The following is a 17160-nucleotide window of genomic DNA, read 5'->3' as shown; positions in this document are numbered from 1 at the left end:
TGCTCCTGAGTGAGTTACTCACACTTAAGGGAACCTGGAGGGACATGAAGTGGTAAGATTTTCAAACTCCCAACCAGTATCACAAATTCCAGGAATTTTCTGACTGGTATTGACTTGTTTTAATAAAAAGCAAGTTACAAGAGCATGTAAATAGGACCCAAATATAATCAATATAGTTGCAACTATACATCATTCAGCTTGACACAAGGGGGAGGGTAGGGTGCATTGTGCATATCAGTAAAGTACTTAAAGTATTAATATAACAGGAGGGGTACCATCTCAGCTAATAAAACACTCTCCTTTCTTGTTCTTGTGTTTAATTTGCTATTGAGGCACATGCCAAAGATCTAGCACTTCACCTTATTTAAGGAGTTATGACCCAGCACTATACTGATGCTGCTATATTCCAAAGATTGGGCATAGCTGTTAAGTACAGCTTCTCAAAAGATCCAGAGGGGGAATACCAAAAACCTGTTTGGTAAACAGTGTACCTGCACTGAGTAGAGGTAAAAGCTCAATTTGAAATATTTGAAAGTAACTTTTAAATCAAAAGAAAAGGTGTGAATTCTTATTACATTAAGTTCCACAAAAACCGTTTACTGCTGCTATTACCATGTACTTTCCTGGGATAAATGTGTGGTTTACAACATCTACATTACAATGTAAAACTTTTAGAATTCACACTTTATGCTATAATGCATGCACAGACACATTTTCTCCTCGATCTTCTGGATATGGTTTCTTAAGGCTTGTCTACATGGGGGAAGATAAGCAGCGCAGCAATTCTGGGATAACTACTCTGTGATAGCTCCCTGTGGACACTTCATTGCAATTAAAAAAAAAAAAAAAAAAAAAAAAGGCTATATTTGGGAATGATTACTCTGCATTGTGAGTGGAACAATTATTCTAGAATAAAAATCAGCCTAATTCCTTGATAAAGTGTATACAATCCATACAAGAGTTTTTGTCTCTTTGGTTAGGCTTGTTGCTTTTTTTTAACCACAGAATATGAATACTATACTAGAATAGCTAGGCTGATGGGCCTTTCCTTGACATAGCGTTTTCCTTTCTTAGTAATGGGATTTGTCCTCCTCTGCGTATCCTTCAGATAGGAAATCTGTAGCTGGAAGCCAAAGTGCTACAGATTTTGTTTTGAAGATTCATGCTGGAAAATATCTTTTTCTCTGTGCGTTTCTAGCAAAAGAGGGCAATTGTCTCTGCCCCATAAATCCAGAAGAGTCAAATCATAATTGAAAAGCTCATATCTAATAGTGCTTTATCTCTCCTCTCTCTCTAAATGCAACTGACTATTTATTTCAAGCAGTTAGGTAATAGAGATCAGAGAAGGCCATGATGGTTTAAGCCTGTTAAGCAAAGCTGAAATAGCTCTCCACCTGGCCAAGATGCAGGCCAACCACAGGCATCTCTCCTGGTCTTTTGTCACTGATCTTCCTCCAAGTTCACTCAAGCATCCCTTACCTCCTGTATTTATGACCTCTCCTGCCTTTGTATTTTAACTGGCTTTGCTCTCAGGCTGTGGGTGGAGTAAAATGTGTAAAACCACCTGCTCATGATGCTGTGTTTCCATTCAGCTTCAGGAAAGAAGGGTTTATTTAGTAATTTTTTTTTTTTTCCCTTTAGATGTGTCTAAGTGTTTCTAGCAGAAATTCACACAAACATATCCATTCCTCATTCATCTTGTTGGCCTCCCTTTCCCTTTTAAAGACATGTAATTCTGTTTGTAGACGATCCTCAGGGTCCTTAGTCCTTTCATAAAATATCCTTTCATTACCCTCTTTAGCCTTTGGCATTTTTAAGATCTGGCAGCAAAGACTGTTTCAGATACATAATGTACTAGTCCAGTGGAGATATTTGAAGTACGTGACATGAACCATAAAGAGTTAAATTCAACTAGCTTCAGTATGAATCAGAATGTGTAGACAAATTGCCAGGCAAAGAGCAAAATGCAAATATTGCTCTTGATTCTGTGTACACCAGCCTTTTTGGTAATTTTTAAACATTCTATATTATCTTTTAAACAACAGATGGTGTTAATAAAATTATAAACCACACCCCACAAAATGCCAAACAGCAATAGCATTTACCATGGAAATTATACAAGGTATAATATTTCTGCATTTATGAAAAGCTGAGCGTGAAAAACATTCACACTGCAAAAGATAAGACCCAAAATACTCCTTTTCATTTCTTGTTAATGCAGCTTCAGCATTTAAATTAGTATCAATTACTGTGAATACAGTTTTAGATGTGTTTTAGCTTGTTCAAAAGTTCCAAAAATGTAAGTTATTATTTGTTTTTTTATTAATCTCTCTCATTGCAAGTTCAGATGTGCAATGCAAAAATAAATAAAAATAAAAATAAAATCTGCTTTAAAAAACGGAGTTTGCTTTGAATCAATTAAAATGAAAGGGAAGGATGACATGTTTTCTGTGAGTTCTGAGTATTAAATTACTTAATAAAGAAAAGTTAAATTTGGCAACACTGGGTAAGTAATCAGAAAGTAATGAAAACACTCTTAATATGGTGAGAAGTCAGAGCTCTATCAAGGGCCAATTCTTATTTCAGGAAAACTCACGTTAACTTTGATCGAAATGAGAGATTTTTGTACTTCCACAGATGGAAAAGAAGAAAGACTAGTTATTGTAAAGATCTTTATTCTACTGACATTTTCCAAAAGTTTGTAAACTAGATGGAAACAGACTGGCTTTCTCCTCCAGCTTTCACTTGCAGCCTGAATATCATGAGAATGCTGCAGTAGCTTTTTAACTACAGTATGGAGACATATGGACAAAACAAGTGTCTTCTATACATGCAGGAGAATGCCACCAAGCCTGTCATCACTTGGGTCATTCCACACTTCCTCTGCCTATTTTGAGCCCAGCCTGCTGCCTTATTATACTGGAAGGAGAATCTGTTTCTTCACTCCTCATTCTATCTTGTTGGTATTCACAAGCCAGTCCCCTTCCTCCCAAGAAGCCCAACAATCATGGCAGCTCAGCTACTTATCTTAAATAAATGAAAGTGAAGTGTGTTTGTTAGAGAGCAGGGAAAGAGGTGTTGTATTGAGAACCTGAGTGTAGCAAGACTACAGCACAGTAAGTGTGAACTCAGTCAGACTTTACTCTTAATTATGGAAAGTAGTGATTATGTAGGATGAAAGTCTTGTCTCAGGCAACTGCTGCCAGGTCTACCTGTCTTCAGGTGTTCAAGCAAGATGTGTGGCTAAATCCTTCTAACTCCACCCTCCTTTCATATTCTCCTGTGGCATGTGTGCATCTTCATTTTATAGTCTTCAGGGCTAGTCCTCTGAGTTCAGTTTATATGAGTCAAGAGACTCACGCTGGTGCTAACAGCATCAGAATCTAGGCATTTGTATGTCTGAGCACATGTTCTCCTTGAAACAAGTTTGTGGCACTATATTCAGGAATGTTTTGCACTCGGGTTCAGATCTGGTTCCAGCTGGAGTTCCCTTGCAATATTCCAAATCTCATTAAGTTAATTCGAATTTTTTTTCCAGCAATTTCAGTGGGATTCCCTGTTTCTGTGTGCACATCTTCAGCTCAGCAAGGTACACAGAATGCCAGAGTGAGTGCCAGGAACAGGAGGTCATGCTCCATCCCAGCCCCTCACCTTGCAGCAGGACACTGAAAGGGGGTACCAGAGAAGGTACGACAGAGGTGGATGAGGGCTACTGTCACCTGCCTCCTCCCTCTCCTTGCCATTCCCCATTCCCCGGACTTCCTTTTTTCTCTGTGTACTGGTATGGTCAGAGATTTGGATTTAGGAGTTGGAGCTAAGAAGTTTGCATAAGCAAAGGAAAATAAAAGAGGAATTGCATGTGTTATAAGGCTTGGACAGTGCACACTGGTACTGTAGGGATGGGCAGTGGTGTAAACCCCACATACAGTGATCAAGTTTGATCATTTAAAACAAGTGCCCTTTTCTGTCACATCTGGCTTCCTTGCTGGCTGCCATCCCCTCAAAAAAGAGATCACAAACAAAAGAGATTCTCCTCAGTTGAACTGAGGGATGGCTGGAAATCTTGCACAGCTGATGACAAAGCTTACTTATTTTCATGGAAAGAAGACTGTAGCAATCAGGACAGTCAAATCAGTGCCTCTAATGAGAACTAGATTCACCCACACAAACAAGTTGTATAGACTCAGAGATACATATCTTCTCGTACCCAAATCATATACTTCCTATTAGCACTACAATTATTACACAGGCTTACTAAGAGAAGACTATCTTCCTAAATATTTATTTAGTGTTGATAGAATTGCTTACAAAACCTCCCTCTCATTCTGAGAATCTCTTACAAGACTCCCTTGTTCCCAAGTTCATTATAACTACTTATATTATTACTGTAAATCTTTCTAATGCCTGAAATGCTTGGCTCTGAAGAACATTTTTATAATGAGGGTGGGGCAACGCAAAACTTTTCCTCTCCTAATTCATTGCTAAATTGTATTTGCAAGTTCAAATGCCAGAGTGATGAAATCACAATATTATTCATTGGATTTTGTTTGACTATTTGGTAGCGTTGTAGGGAACGTATCCATAAAATGACATGAAAAGCAAAGCAACAGAGCTTTAGGGGTTTTCCGGAACTTCTCTTCCGCACACATCAATTTTACTGTATGACTGTCCTGAAAGATTTATGCTTTGTGTTTTGAGGGCCAGGTTTTAAATGGCTTCACAGAATAAAAATATTAAAATTTAAATGCAACTTTAAAAATGTGTGTTGGACCTTTGGGCCGTCTGAAGAGGTCAAGTTCAAGACACTTATAAAAAGACCATTCCCAGAGCGACTGCATGGGAAAGCCTATTAACATTGCTGCTTTCCCTTTATTTCCCCTTTGATCATAAAATAAGGTTATGGGTGGCAAAAGCTGTAGCGGTGGGAAGATCCCAAATAGGATAGTATGATTTAATCTGCTGAATATAAAAATAATAAATAAGAAGACAACAACAACGATATTGGGGGGTACCAAGCAAGAGTATGAGCATGAAGTGCCTTGCTACAAAGAAAAGAAAAATAAACAGACAAACATAATTAAAAAATAAAATAGAATAAAATAAAACAAAATAAAACAAAATAAAATAGATCTGTACAATTTCACATTAGGAGTTGCTGGTTTTCTTTAAAAAAAAAAAAAAAAGAGGAAGAAAGGGCATTTTCATTCCACTTCTTCTTTAATTAGATCCTATTTTTTTTCATATATTAAAAAAAAAAAACCACAATGTAGCAAATATTGTTTAGAGAATTCCTAAGTTCTAAGTCAAAATAAAATAATAAAAAAAATCTGCATCTGGCTTAAGAAATAGCATAGGACAATCTTTTGCTTACGCAAGGGACATCCCTCAAAATCTCTATATTCTCTAAGGAGAATATACAAGCTCCTTTTTTGCTATTTCTGAAGGCCAAGTAGTGACAGTGACTGATTTAGAGGAACAGAAGAAGAGTATATTACGGAATATATATATATATATATTCTGTATATGCATATATACAGAAGTTATAACAGAAGAAGAGTCAGCATGAGTATCTCTGGGTTCATTTTCACTCTGACTTCTTCTCAACTGGATTTTGACTTGTTAGATAAATTTCATTATAAAAGTTGATTTTTTTTTCTTAGTTTTTCTGTCTGTGGTGAAGTTTAGAAAATCTATCATATGAACTTTCTTCTTTTCCTGATAAGGTCATTTTGAATTTTGTGGATATTAAAAGTCTACAGTGCATAATAGACTCAAGATCATTGATTTTAAATGGTTCCATATAAATAAAACCAAAATTTGTCTCTCTAGCAGAAAACTCTGTTATTGTCATGAATATCTTAAGTGTAATCATTTTTCTTTTAATTAACATTCTAAAGAGAAGAGGAAGTTGGAAATCCAGATAAATCTGTTATGAGTCAATTAAGAAGACAAGATTAGCATATGCAATCAAGATGGGTGCAGCAAGATTTCATGGAAGAGTTCATGAGGAAGCAACTAAGATGCATCATTTGCATGGGCAGCCTCCTTGGTTTGTGTTCTTCTCAACCTCAGTATTGTCGACTTGACTCACTGCATGAATATTGCCAAGCAGTAGCAAGCCATTATTTCATTTTCCTACTCTCACTAGTACATCTTACCTAGACGTGTGGTTTTGAAAAAGACAAACCATACAAACTAAGGCAAACAGTAGTGCTCTTTTTCTCCTTTCTGCAGATATTCATTTTATTATAGAATCTCCGCTGTTAAGACATCGTAAGCATTAGGGATGGGATACTTCATCCACGAGTCACCTGAGCAAGTGAAACCTTAATCAAAGGGTGACTGATTAGTGAAAGATATAAAAGGAGTTGATGAACTCTCACCAAGTACTATCAGATAACTGTATAGATTCTAAAGCCAGTTGGGAATTTACAAGAGAATGCAGTTTTTAATTCTTTGGTTTTCTTCCCTCTCCTCTCCTCTCCTCTCCTCTCCTCTCCTCTCCTCTCCTCTCCTCTCCTCTCCTCTCCTCTCCTCTCCTCTCCTCTCCTCTCCTCTCCTCTCCTCTCCTCTCCTCTCCTCTCCTCTCCTCTCCTCTCCTCTCCTCTCCTCTCCTCTTCTTCTTCTCTTTTTCCTCTTCTTTTCTTTCCTTATTCCTTTCCTTTTCTTTTTTCTTCTTTTCTTTTTGTAATAAATCAAAGAAAACAAAAATGACCTCTATGTATATGAAGCCTGAATTCTTTGACTTTTTAAAGCTGACTGTTCTACAGTTGCGTCATCATGCAGAGTCTTAGAAATGCACTATCTTGGTGGGGTATCTGTTTTATAAATAAGCTAAAGAAATGAGACTCCTGGGAGGAAAAGCTAATGTTTTCTTCACTTCGTATTTCCCAGAAATAAGAATTATGCCTTTTAAAACATGATACTCAACAGAACCTGTGCCTGTGATCTTAATTGTCCTGAAAAAAGCTGTCCGTGGCACTGCAGAACAATATATAGCAGAGTTTCTGAAAGACAGTCACTGCTGAACTCATTTTCACGGTATAGCATGTTTTTGCTTAGCTGTACAGATCGAGGGAGTTTGATAAAAACTAAACAATCATTTGTAAATCTCAAGCCCCAGTTACCATGCTTCACAGGAAGCCTTGCACCTACTGCCAATTAAAACAAGCAGTTGTTTTGTGGTGACTAGAACGAGAGTTTAGAATGTGAAGAAATAAGAAAAACTGCATTTAAGACACCACAGATAAAACTCTGCTAGGAGAAGCTCACGCCTCTTTTTGGTGAAGTTCATACTCAGTAGTTACAATACGTTTTGTGTAACACTGCTTTTCCTCATACTGCCCAAGATTTATATCTTTACTAGTTCAAAACAATAAGTGATTCCTTCAAATTCAGCACAGAAAATGATACTACTTCACTACTAATTCAAAGTTTCTTGAAACAAAAACTGCTTGATTTTTGTTTTGTTTTGTTTTGTTTTTTTACATTGTGCACAACTGGAACTGATTCAATGAATATGAAAGATAGCACAGTCCTGACACTGCAGTAAAGACTCCAATCACAATAATCATGTTAATAATAAACCCTTATTTTAAGACAGAGACTTCAAAGTATGAAAACAAACACATCTTTTGGACTTTTTTCTTTTACTGAGTCATGCTCCATTATATTTGTCTACATAGTAGTTGATCTAAAAGCAAAAAAGAGTTACACTGCACATCAGAAATGCTCTACGTGGACTACATTTGTAGAGGGTGTAAATACATTAGAATATATCAATGTATATGAACAAATTAGGAAGGAGGGGTGTGTTTCAGAGACTTTTCAGTGTGTGCTCACTATTAAAATCTGTCTGAGATCTGCTTGGAGAAAGCAACAATTATATTTCTTATTAAAGAATATGCAATTACAGCCTTCTTTACACTTCCTGCTTCCTCCAACAATGAAGACCTGTCTGCGTCAAAGATTATAAAGTCCTGTGCTGTTTCACTAGGTCACCAGACTGAACAGGCCAATCCACTTTCATGGCAATTTATTCCTGATTTTCTCCTGGGCCAACTTCTTTTATGATCAAACTGAGCCTAGCTGGAGATTTACAGCATTGTCACTGAGTGAGATTTAGTCACAGTGAAATTAAATAGAATACTGTTAAACTACGAAACTTTTGTGAGCTCCCTAATGTGTTATTCTTGCATCTACTATCTTTAAAATCTTCTTCAGACACTGAAAAATGAACTTCAAACCTCCTACTTTTCCAGGAAAGTTGTCATAACCATAGCTGCTGCAAATGCTTTATTTATTAAACTATTATTTTAATTCCTTTTTGTTTATGGTATTTGTCTGTCATCAGAAAAACCAGAAAGACCACAGTTCAGATTTCTCAGGATCATAAATGGTTTGATTAAACTGCAGATGCTAATTAGGACCCAAATCTGTATCTCTATGCATAGCCAGAATAACCAGCTTGTTAGCTAGGGAAAGCCCATGATATTTAGAATACTCCATGTTGTAGGATGCAGATCAGAAGTGAGAGGCTTTCAGGACAGCTTTTGTAACCTCCTCTTCAGCTATATCATGCAGGTTTGGGGAAGGAAACACACATGTGACAAATTGTCTGAACTGTGCATACATCCTGTACGTGGCAAAAGCAGCCAGCTATGATGTGGCAGGGTTAATCTGTGCTCTGTGCTGTTGTCATTTTGTCATCATTTTCTCAAAAGTATGTTGCTCCCTGATTTGAAGAGTTTGCAAATAGACCAAATGAAATGATTTTTTTAATGAGAAATAAGCAACTTTGAATCTCACTGTACTTTTCCTAAAAAAAAAAAAAAGTATAAAAAAGTGTTAAAAGTGTAAAAGTTTTCATTTTAATTTAGCTAGCTTCCACAAACATATAAACTGAACCTTGTAACCTAAAGAATTCAAGCCAATTTGAGTGTCCTAACCGTTACCGTTTCTAATGGGAAACACAGTGAGAGTTTTCATTATAAATTATATTCAGTCCAACATTTTTTTCTGTGCTGTCCTTTGTGATACAAAATTAAAATGGACCATAAAATCTACTGAGGGAACAGGCACTAAGTATTGGTGTTGATAAGGAACCAACTGCTATGAACAGACAGATAGTAATTTAAATGGTTTATGGTGTAATCCAGTAAAGAATTCTGGTGCTACAAAACCTTGGTGTTCCAGCATCCTGTTTTCAAGCCCATGGTCCCCTATCTGATATCCAGAACCATGTTTTTAAAGTGTTCTGCACAGAGAGAGGCTTGGGCAGCCTAGAAAATAGCCAGCACTTTGTGCTTTGAGCCCAACATAAGCTGACTGGCACTAACAGAGTAAAAACACAGAGGTTTGTCCCAAATACAAAACGCTGCCTCCCTCTAAAGCCAGGCCTTTACCCGAGGGTTACCTGTAAAGACAGGGCTCTTTACAGAGCTTTACAAACCCAGGGTTGTCTGAGAGATGCCTCCATACACTCAGTATCTACACCCTGATTCTTTGTATGAAAATAGGTTCCTGTGATCTTTCTTTCAAAACTGATGTTTCATTAAAACATAGCTAGAGGAGAAGCTGGCTTCTCATCTCCCTCTGTATAACAGCTCTGTGATTATAGCAGTCAGAAAATCACGGGATTCATTGCTCTTGCCCTGAAAGGCTTCAGTTCACCCTCCTCTCCCCCAGGGAAGGACTCTGACCATCAGTCTGATGGTTATTTTAGAAAAAGCATGCTTGACCCTTCTACTGAAACGGTGCCCTTGAGGCCCCACAACAAATTCAGGATTCCTGAGATCATAATCTAATGTTTAGATTATTCTCAGGGTTGGAACATAAACTGAATTTTCCTGGGATTATTCCTGTCCACTCTATCTAAAATTGCTGTGGAAAATACGCAACACCATCCTCGATTAAAAAATACAAATAAAGTAAAAAAAAAAAATTAAAATATATTAAAAGATGGGAGCCTGAGGAGTAGGGATCAGGTTGTGCCAATTAAATGATTTGGGTGGAGGAACAAAACATCGTAGATCTGGGGTCCAGAGGACTTGGACATGAGCAGGCCCAAAAGGTAGCCTGGCATTCCCAGATGGAAAAGGGTGAATTTAGAGGTGTAACATACTGCTTTGAGGTTTAGCAACTGCCTCTGTTTAGCAGAGGTTTTCTGGATCACACCTAAGTTCCACCTGAATTGTACATCCATCCAGATCAGATTCTCCTGCAGTCTGAAATATAAATACTGACAGAGACATCTTGAGCTCAACAAAGTATTTGTTTATTTATTCGGAAAACAAAGAAACAAACGAACACACACACACAAAAACACCAAAAAACAGCAGTTGTGGAGGACGGTTAACAGTGAAAGCACTGAGTTGTTACCTTCTCAGCGTAATCCTTGCCAGCACTCAGTTGGCAGATTCTTCCAGATGTGTCGTACCTAATGCTGGGAATAATCTTGCAAGATTTAGAGCTTTACACTAAAACTGTCCTGTCTGTAGAAAAACTCAAAAGGAAGAATTGTGCTAAATCCTATTTTCACTTCACAATATTCCTGAGGTGAAAATACATTTTTGCAGAAGTAATGTGCTTATTTTGACATTGTGACTAATGTCTTACACTGCATGACTGAAACATTAGAGGAAGGCCATACCAAGTAGATGTGACAAACACTAGACCAAAGACACATTACTTTAAAACTTCCTTTTTTAGGGTATTTTGTTTTGTTTTTCATACATTCTTTAAGTTTCCAACAACAAGATGTACTTTTATCTCTCAACAGCTCTGTGGTAAGGTGTTTATATTGCCATCTAGAGTAGGAAAAGCCCTTACACTGGACTTGTCAGGAATGCAAGGAAAAGAGGTGATTTTCTCTTATTTCTTCTTGTTCCATAAGCCCACTTACTAAGATCTAGTGACACACTTTGTAATTCCTAGTCAGGTATTCAGAATAGCAACATGTGTATAAGTTAAATATAATTTGTGAAATATATGCCATATTTGATAAAAAAATGCATGTAGTCATAATCATATGATGACTTAATTTGCATAGATGTAAAACCTGAATTTATTATACACAACCTATATTTGTAAAAGTAGACAGTCACCTGGATTCTCTGTACTGGTTTAATCTGGCAGTCCCTCACTAGAGGCAACAGAATTTTTAAAAGCAGCCAAGACAAACCAGACACCAAGGGAAGGAGCAGACAATATGCAGGAAAAATGTGGATAGCACAAATATTAATACAACTCCTTCAGTCCTTTCCAAAATGAGAGTTTCAGATTGACAGAAGGTGGAGAGGGCAATTAGGCAACAGAGAAGTGAGTCTGACATTGCTGACGCATCTGTCACAAGCTGATCTCTTCTGTGAAGCAGAAGTTTTAAGGGGAAATCTACAGGATGCAATTCACTTTTTCAGGTAATCACAAGATCTTCTGCAGCAGAGATGTGGAGCGGAAAGTAGTTACCATCTTGAAGAGAAGCTGAATGGATTGAGGTACTGTGCAGCATCAGGGCCTGGAAACAAGCAACCCCAGTGAGTGGCTGGAAGAAACTCAAGCCAGTTTGCAGAAAGACAGATGAATCTGTTATATTGTTGGCATGATATCCTTTTGAATGAACAGATTTTTTAGGAGAGACACAGGTAGTGAGGTGACACAGGCCTAAGTTCAGGAGGTTGGTGTCTAGCCAACAGATAGTAAGTAAGATAATCAAAAGACTGCAGAAATGCACTGAAAGGAGCAGCTGTGTTCAGAAAAAGTCATCTGAGTCTTTTCCACAGAGCCACCACTAAGATCAGACATCAGATAAAGTTATGATACAGCTGATAACGGCCATTTGCATTTAAAATATGCGTAGGACACTCCAGCCTGATTGTATTTTTTTACTGACATCTTCAACTACAACCAATTATAGTAATACTGGTTGGAGCACAGTTGCTGAAACCAAGTCTTAACATGTCATTAGGCAGCTGGACAGCGATGGGCAGACCCTGCTAGTGAGCAGTCTTCTTGCTCTGTTTCACAGGTAATAGCACATGAGCACATTACAGAAGTCAGGCTGCTGTTCTTATAGGTTAAAACGTTATCTTCAGTTTCTGATGTGCTTAGCTTAAATCATGAAGAAAGCAAAAAATCATGAGAAATGCTAGATAGCATGCAACGGTTTTCAGTGCTATAGCTATAGCTGCACACTTTGAGACGGAAACAAGTCATACTTCATAAAGTTCGTATTTCTTGGGATCGATGCAAGCATCTGAGCATTATGAAGAGTTCTGTTGATCATTTGTGATGAACAGCAGAAGAGGACCCTCTCTTTTAATCATGGGTCAACATAACTCTTACATATACACACATTTATGCAGTTTTTCTTCTGAATATTGACCATTTCAAGTTCCAGCTAACATCAGATAAGAAGAAAAAAAAACGCATGTATTTATTTGGTTCCAGGATCTATGAGGAAGCTTCTAACCCCACCCTACTCCACTCCCCAGCTCTACCCTCTGCTCATGTCTAAACATATTTACATGTCTGAAAGGAACTGGAAAGTATCTGTAATGTTTCCCAGAGGATCCGATAGCTCTTCTCACACAAAAGCTTATTTCCAAATCATTATGCCACAGTAGCATTTCAGTAAGGGGCACCTCAGGAAAGGCTTCTGACGGTTTCAGTCTGCAGATTCAACAGTTTCATTACCTCACCTGAAAGATAAACATTTGGACAGAGATAGCTTCAATTAATATTGTCCTTCACTTGAATAGGTGATAGATCTGCAGTCCATATAAGACAGATCATCAATAAGATAGTCTTAGGCTAAATATACTTTTACCACCATTCAAAGTCCATAAAGCTCAGGAGCACCATGTGGATTTCTAATGCTCCTTCGCAGGCTTTAAATCCACCAAATCATGAGTGAATTATTGTGATTCATATGCCACTTTTATTTTTGGCAGGCAATGTTGATAGTATTGGAGAAAGATTATTTGAGTGAGATCTGCATCCACTTTCCTCAAATCAGGACTCTGAAAAAAACCTCAGAAAGGAGCTGTCAGCATAAATACATACAAATATATATAAACACATATTCTCTATGGGTTTTGATGATACAATTCCAGACATGAAGGATGAGCAGGATGAGCAGGACTTTCTTTAGTTCCTGTAGAAGGTTGGGCAAGCAAACATCTGGGAATGGACACTGAGGAAGAGGAAATATCTACGTGTCAGTAATATGAAAGTTATATTGTACACCTGCTTTTTAGACATGCCATCTGTGCTCAGTCATACCATAATATAGCTTTGATGACATGCCACAGCTAAAGGGCCGGCAGTATACTTCTTGCTTCATTGACATGAGTGACACAACACTGCAAGACTCACTGCTTAATGATATAAATCATAACTCTCACAGTATATGGCTGTCCCACATGTTTTTCAGTGCTTAAACCCACACTAAGTATTTTGCTACTGAAAGCACTGAAGGAGAATTACGGTGGAAACTGATGCACGCCAGGTAAGCAATAGCACCTTATCTGTACTAGTGCTGAACTTCTCATTATATTGTGCTGGCCTACAACTACACCGTAACATCCAATGGATACTGTTTACAATAACCTAATAACAAGCAATTCTGTTCCCATTACTGCTCACAATCTCACAGTAAATGTTTCTTGTTTCCACAGTAAGCTGACTGCAACTGAAAGGTTCCACCTTTGTCTTTGTCAAAAGTCGAATAAATCTTGTATTTAGAAAAGGAAACGTGATATATATTAAACCTCCCCCCCCCCTCCCCCCCCCAAAAAAAAGAAAGGCATGCAATTTGACTAGTATACAAAGTCAATGGAAAATAAGGTTTATACTACATTCCTTTCTTTAAAAACATTTTCCACAGTGTGCTTCACAATCTTTAAGAGGAAGCATGGTCTAAATACAGAATTCAGTTCCAGTGCTGGACATACTCTTCAATCCATGTGTGGCCTCAGGCAAATGTGTTAATTTTTCTGTTTCAGTTTCCGTGCCTTTAAAGTGGGGATAACACAACGAATCCAAACAGCTTAGTTGCAATTTATACGAATGAGTAACTTGATTATTAGATTTCTGAGACATGAAACATGATTATTATTAAGATTCACTGACCAGCCAGACAGGGGTGTGATACAAATAAAGGAGATGGGTCTTGGACAACAGGAGCATGCTGGTTAGGCAGACAGAAGAGCTCAGCGAGGAGGCAGCGGAGAGTTGTGACTGTAAAAGTGTGAACATCCCCCTTGCACTGACTTTCTATTTATTGCCCCGTGGTACCTAGAGACCATGAAAAGCCAAGTCTTCTCTGAGAAGCGAATAGGTCCAAAGCGCTACAGCAGACCAGCTACAGGCAAATAAATTTTTATCTGTGTAAGAGAGCTAGATGTTATTTTCCAGTGGAAATGTCAGAATTGATTAAAGCCTGAGCATTTCTATTTAAAATGAGAGCAGTGTTTGATACATTTTAAAGGGAGAAAAAGCGAGAGACCTGACAGCATGGAGATAATGGGGAGGATTCATCTGTGGGCTTGCTGCGGTAAAGTGGTATTCAGCACACCAGGGCCAAATTCACCTCTCCATACATAGCATAAATGGGAGTGCCTTTTAATAACTATGAGAAAATAGTCTCCCTGCTAGCAAAGTCACTATTATTAATTGTTATTATTAACCTTTGGGCTTGTGTATCCTCCACAGATTAATGATTATTCAATAACTGTGCTACAAGGTTGCACTTTCTAACACCAATTAATAGAAGAGCACAGCTAAGAAAAGCACTGAGGTATCAACTTCACAGTCTCTGTCTTGATGCAAAGTTGCCTACAGGAACTGTATCTGCCAATTCCCAGAGCAGGAAGAGAAAATGCACCTCAAAGTCAAAATAAAGGAAAAGATAAAAAGAAGGGGAAAAAAAGAAAGAGAGAAAGAGAGAAAGAGAGAGAGAGAGAGAGAGAGAGAGAGAGAGAGAGAGAGAGAAAGAAAGAAAGAAAGAAAGAAAGAAAGAAAGAAAGAAAGAAAGAAAGAAAGAAAGAAAGAAAGAAAGAAAGAAAGAAAGAAAGAAAGAAAGAAAGAAAGAAAGAAAGAAAGAAAGAGAAAGAAAGAAAGAAAGATGGAGCTGACATCCACGATCCCCTCTCTCTTCTCAGTAGGGAATAAGCAGCAGCCTCAGCTTTCAGGGAAAGCTGCACTTATTGCCAGCGTTCACTTTCCAGGAACTCCACATCCAAATTGTGCAGTGGCAAAGATGGGAAAGAAGGGCTTAAAAACAAAAGATAAAAGTCCCTCCCCACGGAGAAGTTCCACGAATAGAGACAATTCTCAAACAGCGCTGCTGAGGAGCACATGGTGCCAGGTGACACAGCAGCCGAGACCGGGGCGGGGGGGTGGGGGGGATGCGCGGCTCCCGACAACGTGCGGTGTGGCGGGACCCGACGGGGCGGCGACCCCGGGGGCTGCGTGCCCTTACGCCGCAAGGCCCCGTCCCGGGAGGTCGCTCCCGCGGTTCGGAGGTCGCTGCCCGGGAGGGGCTGCGGGGGGCAGCGTCGGAGGGCGGGCGTGGAAATAAATAAAGGAGAGAGGGAAGGATGAAGGCAAAGGAGGAAAGCGGGGAAGGGGCCGGGAGTGCGGGGACGGAGGGGGGGGGGGGGGGGCTGCATGCGCGCGTCTGTGTGCATGTCCCACCTGACTCCCCGTTCGGCGGGGGGGCACACACACATACACACACACACACACACGCAGCCGCCGCGCTCCAGCCGCCGCTGCTCGGTCCCCCCACCCCTTCTCATCTCTGCCCCCTGCCGCGGCGCGCAGTAAGGAGGCGTAAAGCGCGGAGCCCCGCGGCCGCGCTGTCCCCGCCGCCCCCCCTCCCCCCCGGGGCAGCGCGCCCGTCCCCGCCCGGAGGGGCCGTGCGAGGCGGCGGCGGGGGGGGCCGCGGGCACACGCGCAGCCATCCACGCACACGCACGGGCAGGGCTGCCCCGCGCTGGTACCTGGTGCTGCCCTGGTGTGTTCCGGCCGGGCTCCTCCTGCTGAGGCAGCGCGGGAGCGGGCGGGCGTGCGCGTCTGTGTGCGTGTGTCTGTGTGCGCGTCTCTCTCTCTCTCTCTCTCTCTGTGTATGTGTGTGTGTGTGTGCGTGTGTGTGTGTGTGTGCGAGAGCGAGCGAGAGAGGCTCTCCCCCCTCCCCCTCCTCCTCCTCGCTCTCCTTCCTTTAAACGCCCACTCCTGATGGGTGAAAAGACAACTTGAACTTCAGTGCAATTAACTTCGCCGGCGCCTCGGAAGCCGGAGGTGTCGCCGGCCTCGCCCGCCGCGCTCCCATGAGTGAGTCGCTCCCGCTCCTTCGGCGTCGCTCCTCGGGGACGGGGGGACGGGGGCAGCTGCCGCGGGTCCTGACGGGGCGGGGGCCTGGCGGGGGGCGCGGGACGGGGGGGGCTCCGTGCGGCGGCGCAGTCTCCCGGCAGCGGGACACACACCTGCCGCCGCGCCGCTCCCCGCCACCGGCCCCGCTCCGCGCTCCGGCCCGCCGCCTCCGCCACGGGAGGGGGGAGCGGGGATGGGGCAGAGGGGAAAAAAAAAAAAAAAAAAAAAAAAAAAAAACCGAAAAGTTTGGCAAAGTTCTTCCGCGGCCCCGCGTGCATCTCTGCCGCCGGGAGCGGGGTCGGCGGCAGCCCCGACGGCACGGGATCCGGAGATGGGGTGGGGGCTTCCGCGGGGCGCGGAGGGTGCGCGGGCGGCTGCGGGTAGCCGAGCCGGGAGCGGCGCGGCGGAGGGACCTCCGGAAAGCGTCCCCCCTCGCCCACCCGTGGCACGACCCGGCGCTGCCGCTGCCGCGGGGAACGGTGCCAGCAGTTCGTCGCTACGCTCCGGGATTTTATTTTCATTTTTATTATTATTATTTTTTCTCCGTTTCCGAACCCGACAGCCGAGGGTTGGCTCACATCGGCGCGCTTTGATCGCCGTCTGCGCTCGCTGCTCGGGGAGCGCTCCCGACAGGCACCTGCCCGGCTCGGAGTTTCCCTCTGCCGGGCTCCGGGCTTCTCACTGCTGGAGAAACTTCGCTAAAATGCAAGTTTGCTGAAATACTTTGTGCCAGCTCCTAAGCCGAAACGAGTCGCAAATGACGAAAGCTCTCCGCTAGCTTTAGTC

The 17160-nt window shown here is 41.2% G+C and overlaps 1 protein-coding gene across 2 annotated transcripts in view; it reads left to right on the top strand.

Annotated features, from left to right (window-relative positions):
- Positions 1–15947: 15947 nt before the first annotated feature.
- The window catches only part of SATB1 (SATB homeobox 1), a 91600-nt gene continuing 90387 nt past the window's right edge, over positions 15948–17160 (top strand). For both annotated transcript variants that reach the window (XM_015281489.4, XM_015281485.4), the window contains exon 1: positions 15948–16335. The gene's annotated coding sequence lies outside the window, so the exon portion shown is untranslated. The remainder of the gene's footprint in view (positions 16336–17160) is intronic.

Source organism: Gallus gallus, chromosome 2, assembly GCF_016699485.2.
Source record: "Gallus gallus isolate bGalGal1 chromosome 2, bGalGal1.mat.broiler.GRCg7b, whole genome shotgun sequence".
In the NCBI taxonomy this organism is placed as follows: Eukaryota; Metazoa; Chordata; class Aves; order Galliformes; family Phasianidae; genus Gallus; species Gallus gallus.
The sequence above is the reverse complement of the archived record's forward strand: the minus strand, read 5'-3'. Positions and strand labels throughout refer to the sequence as shown.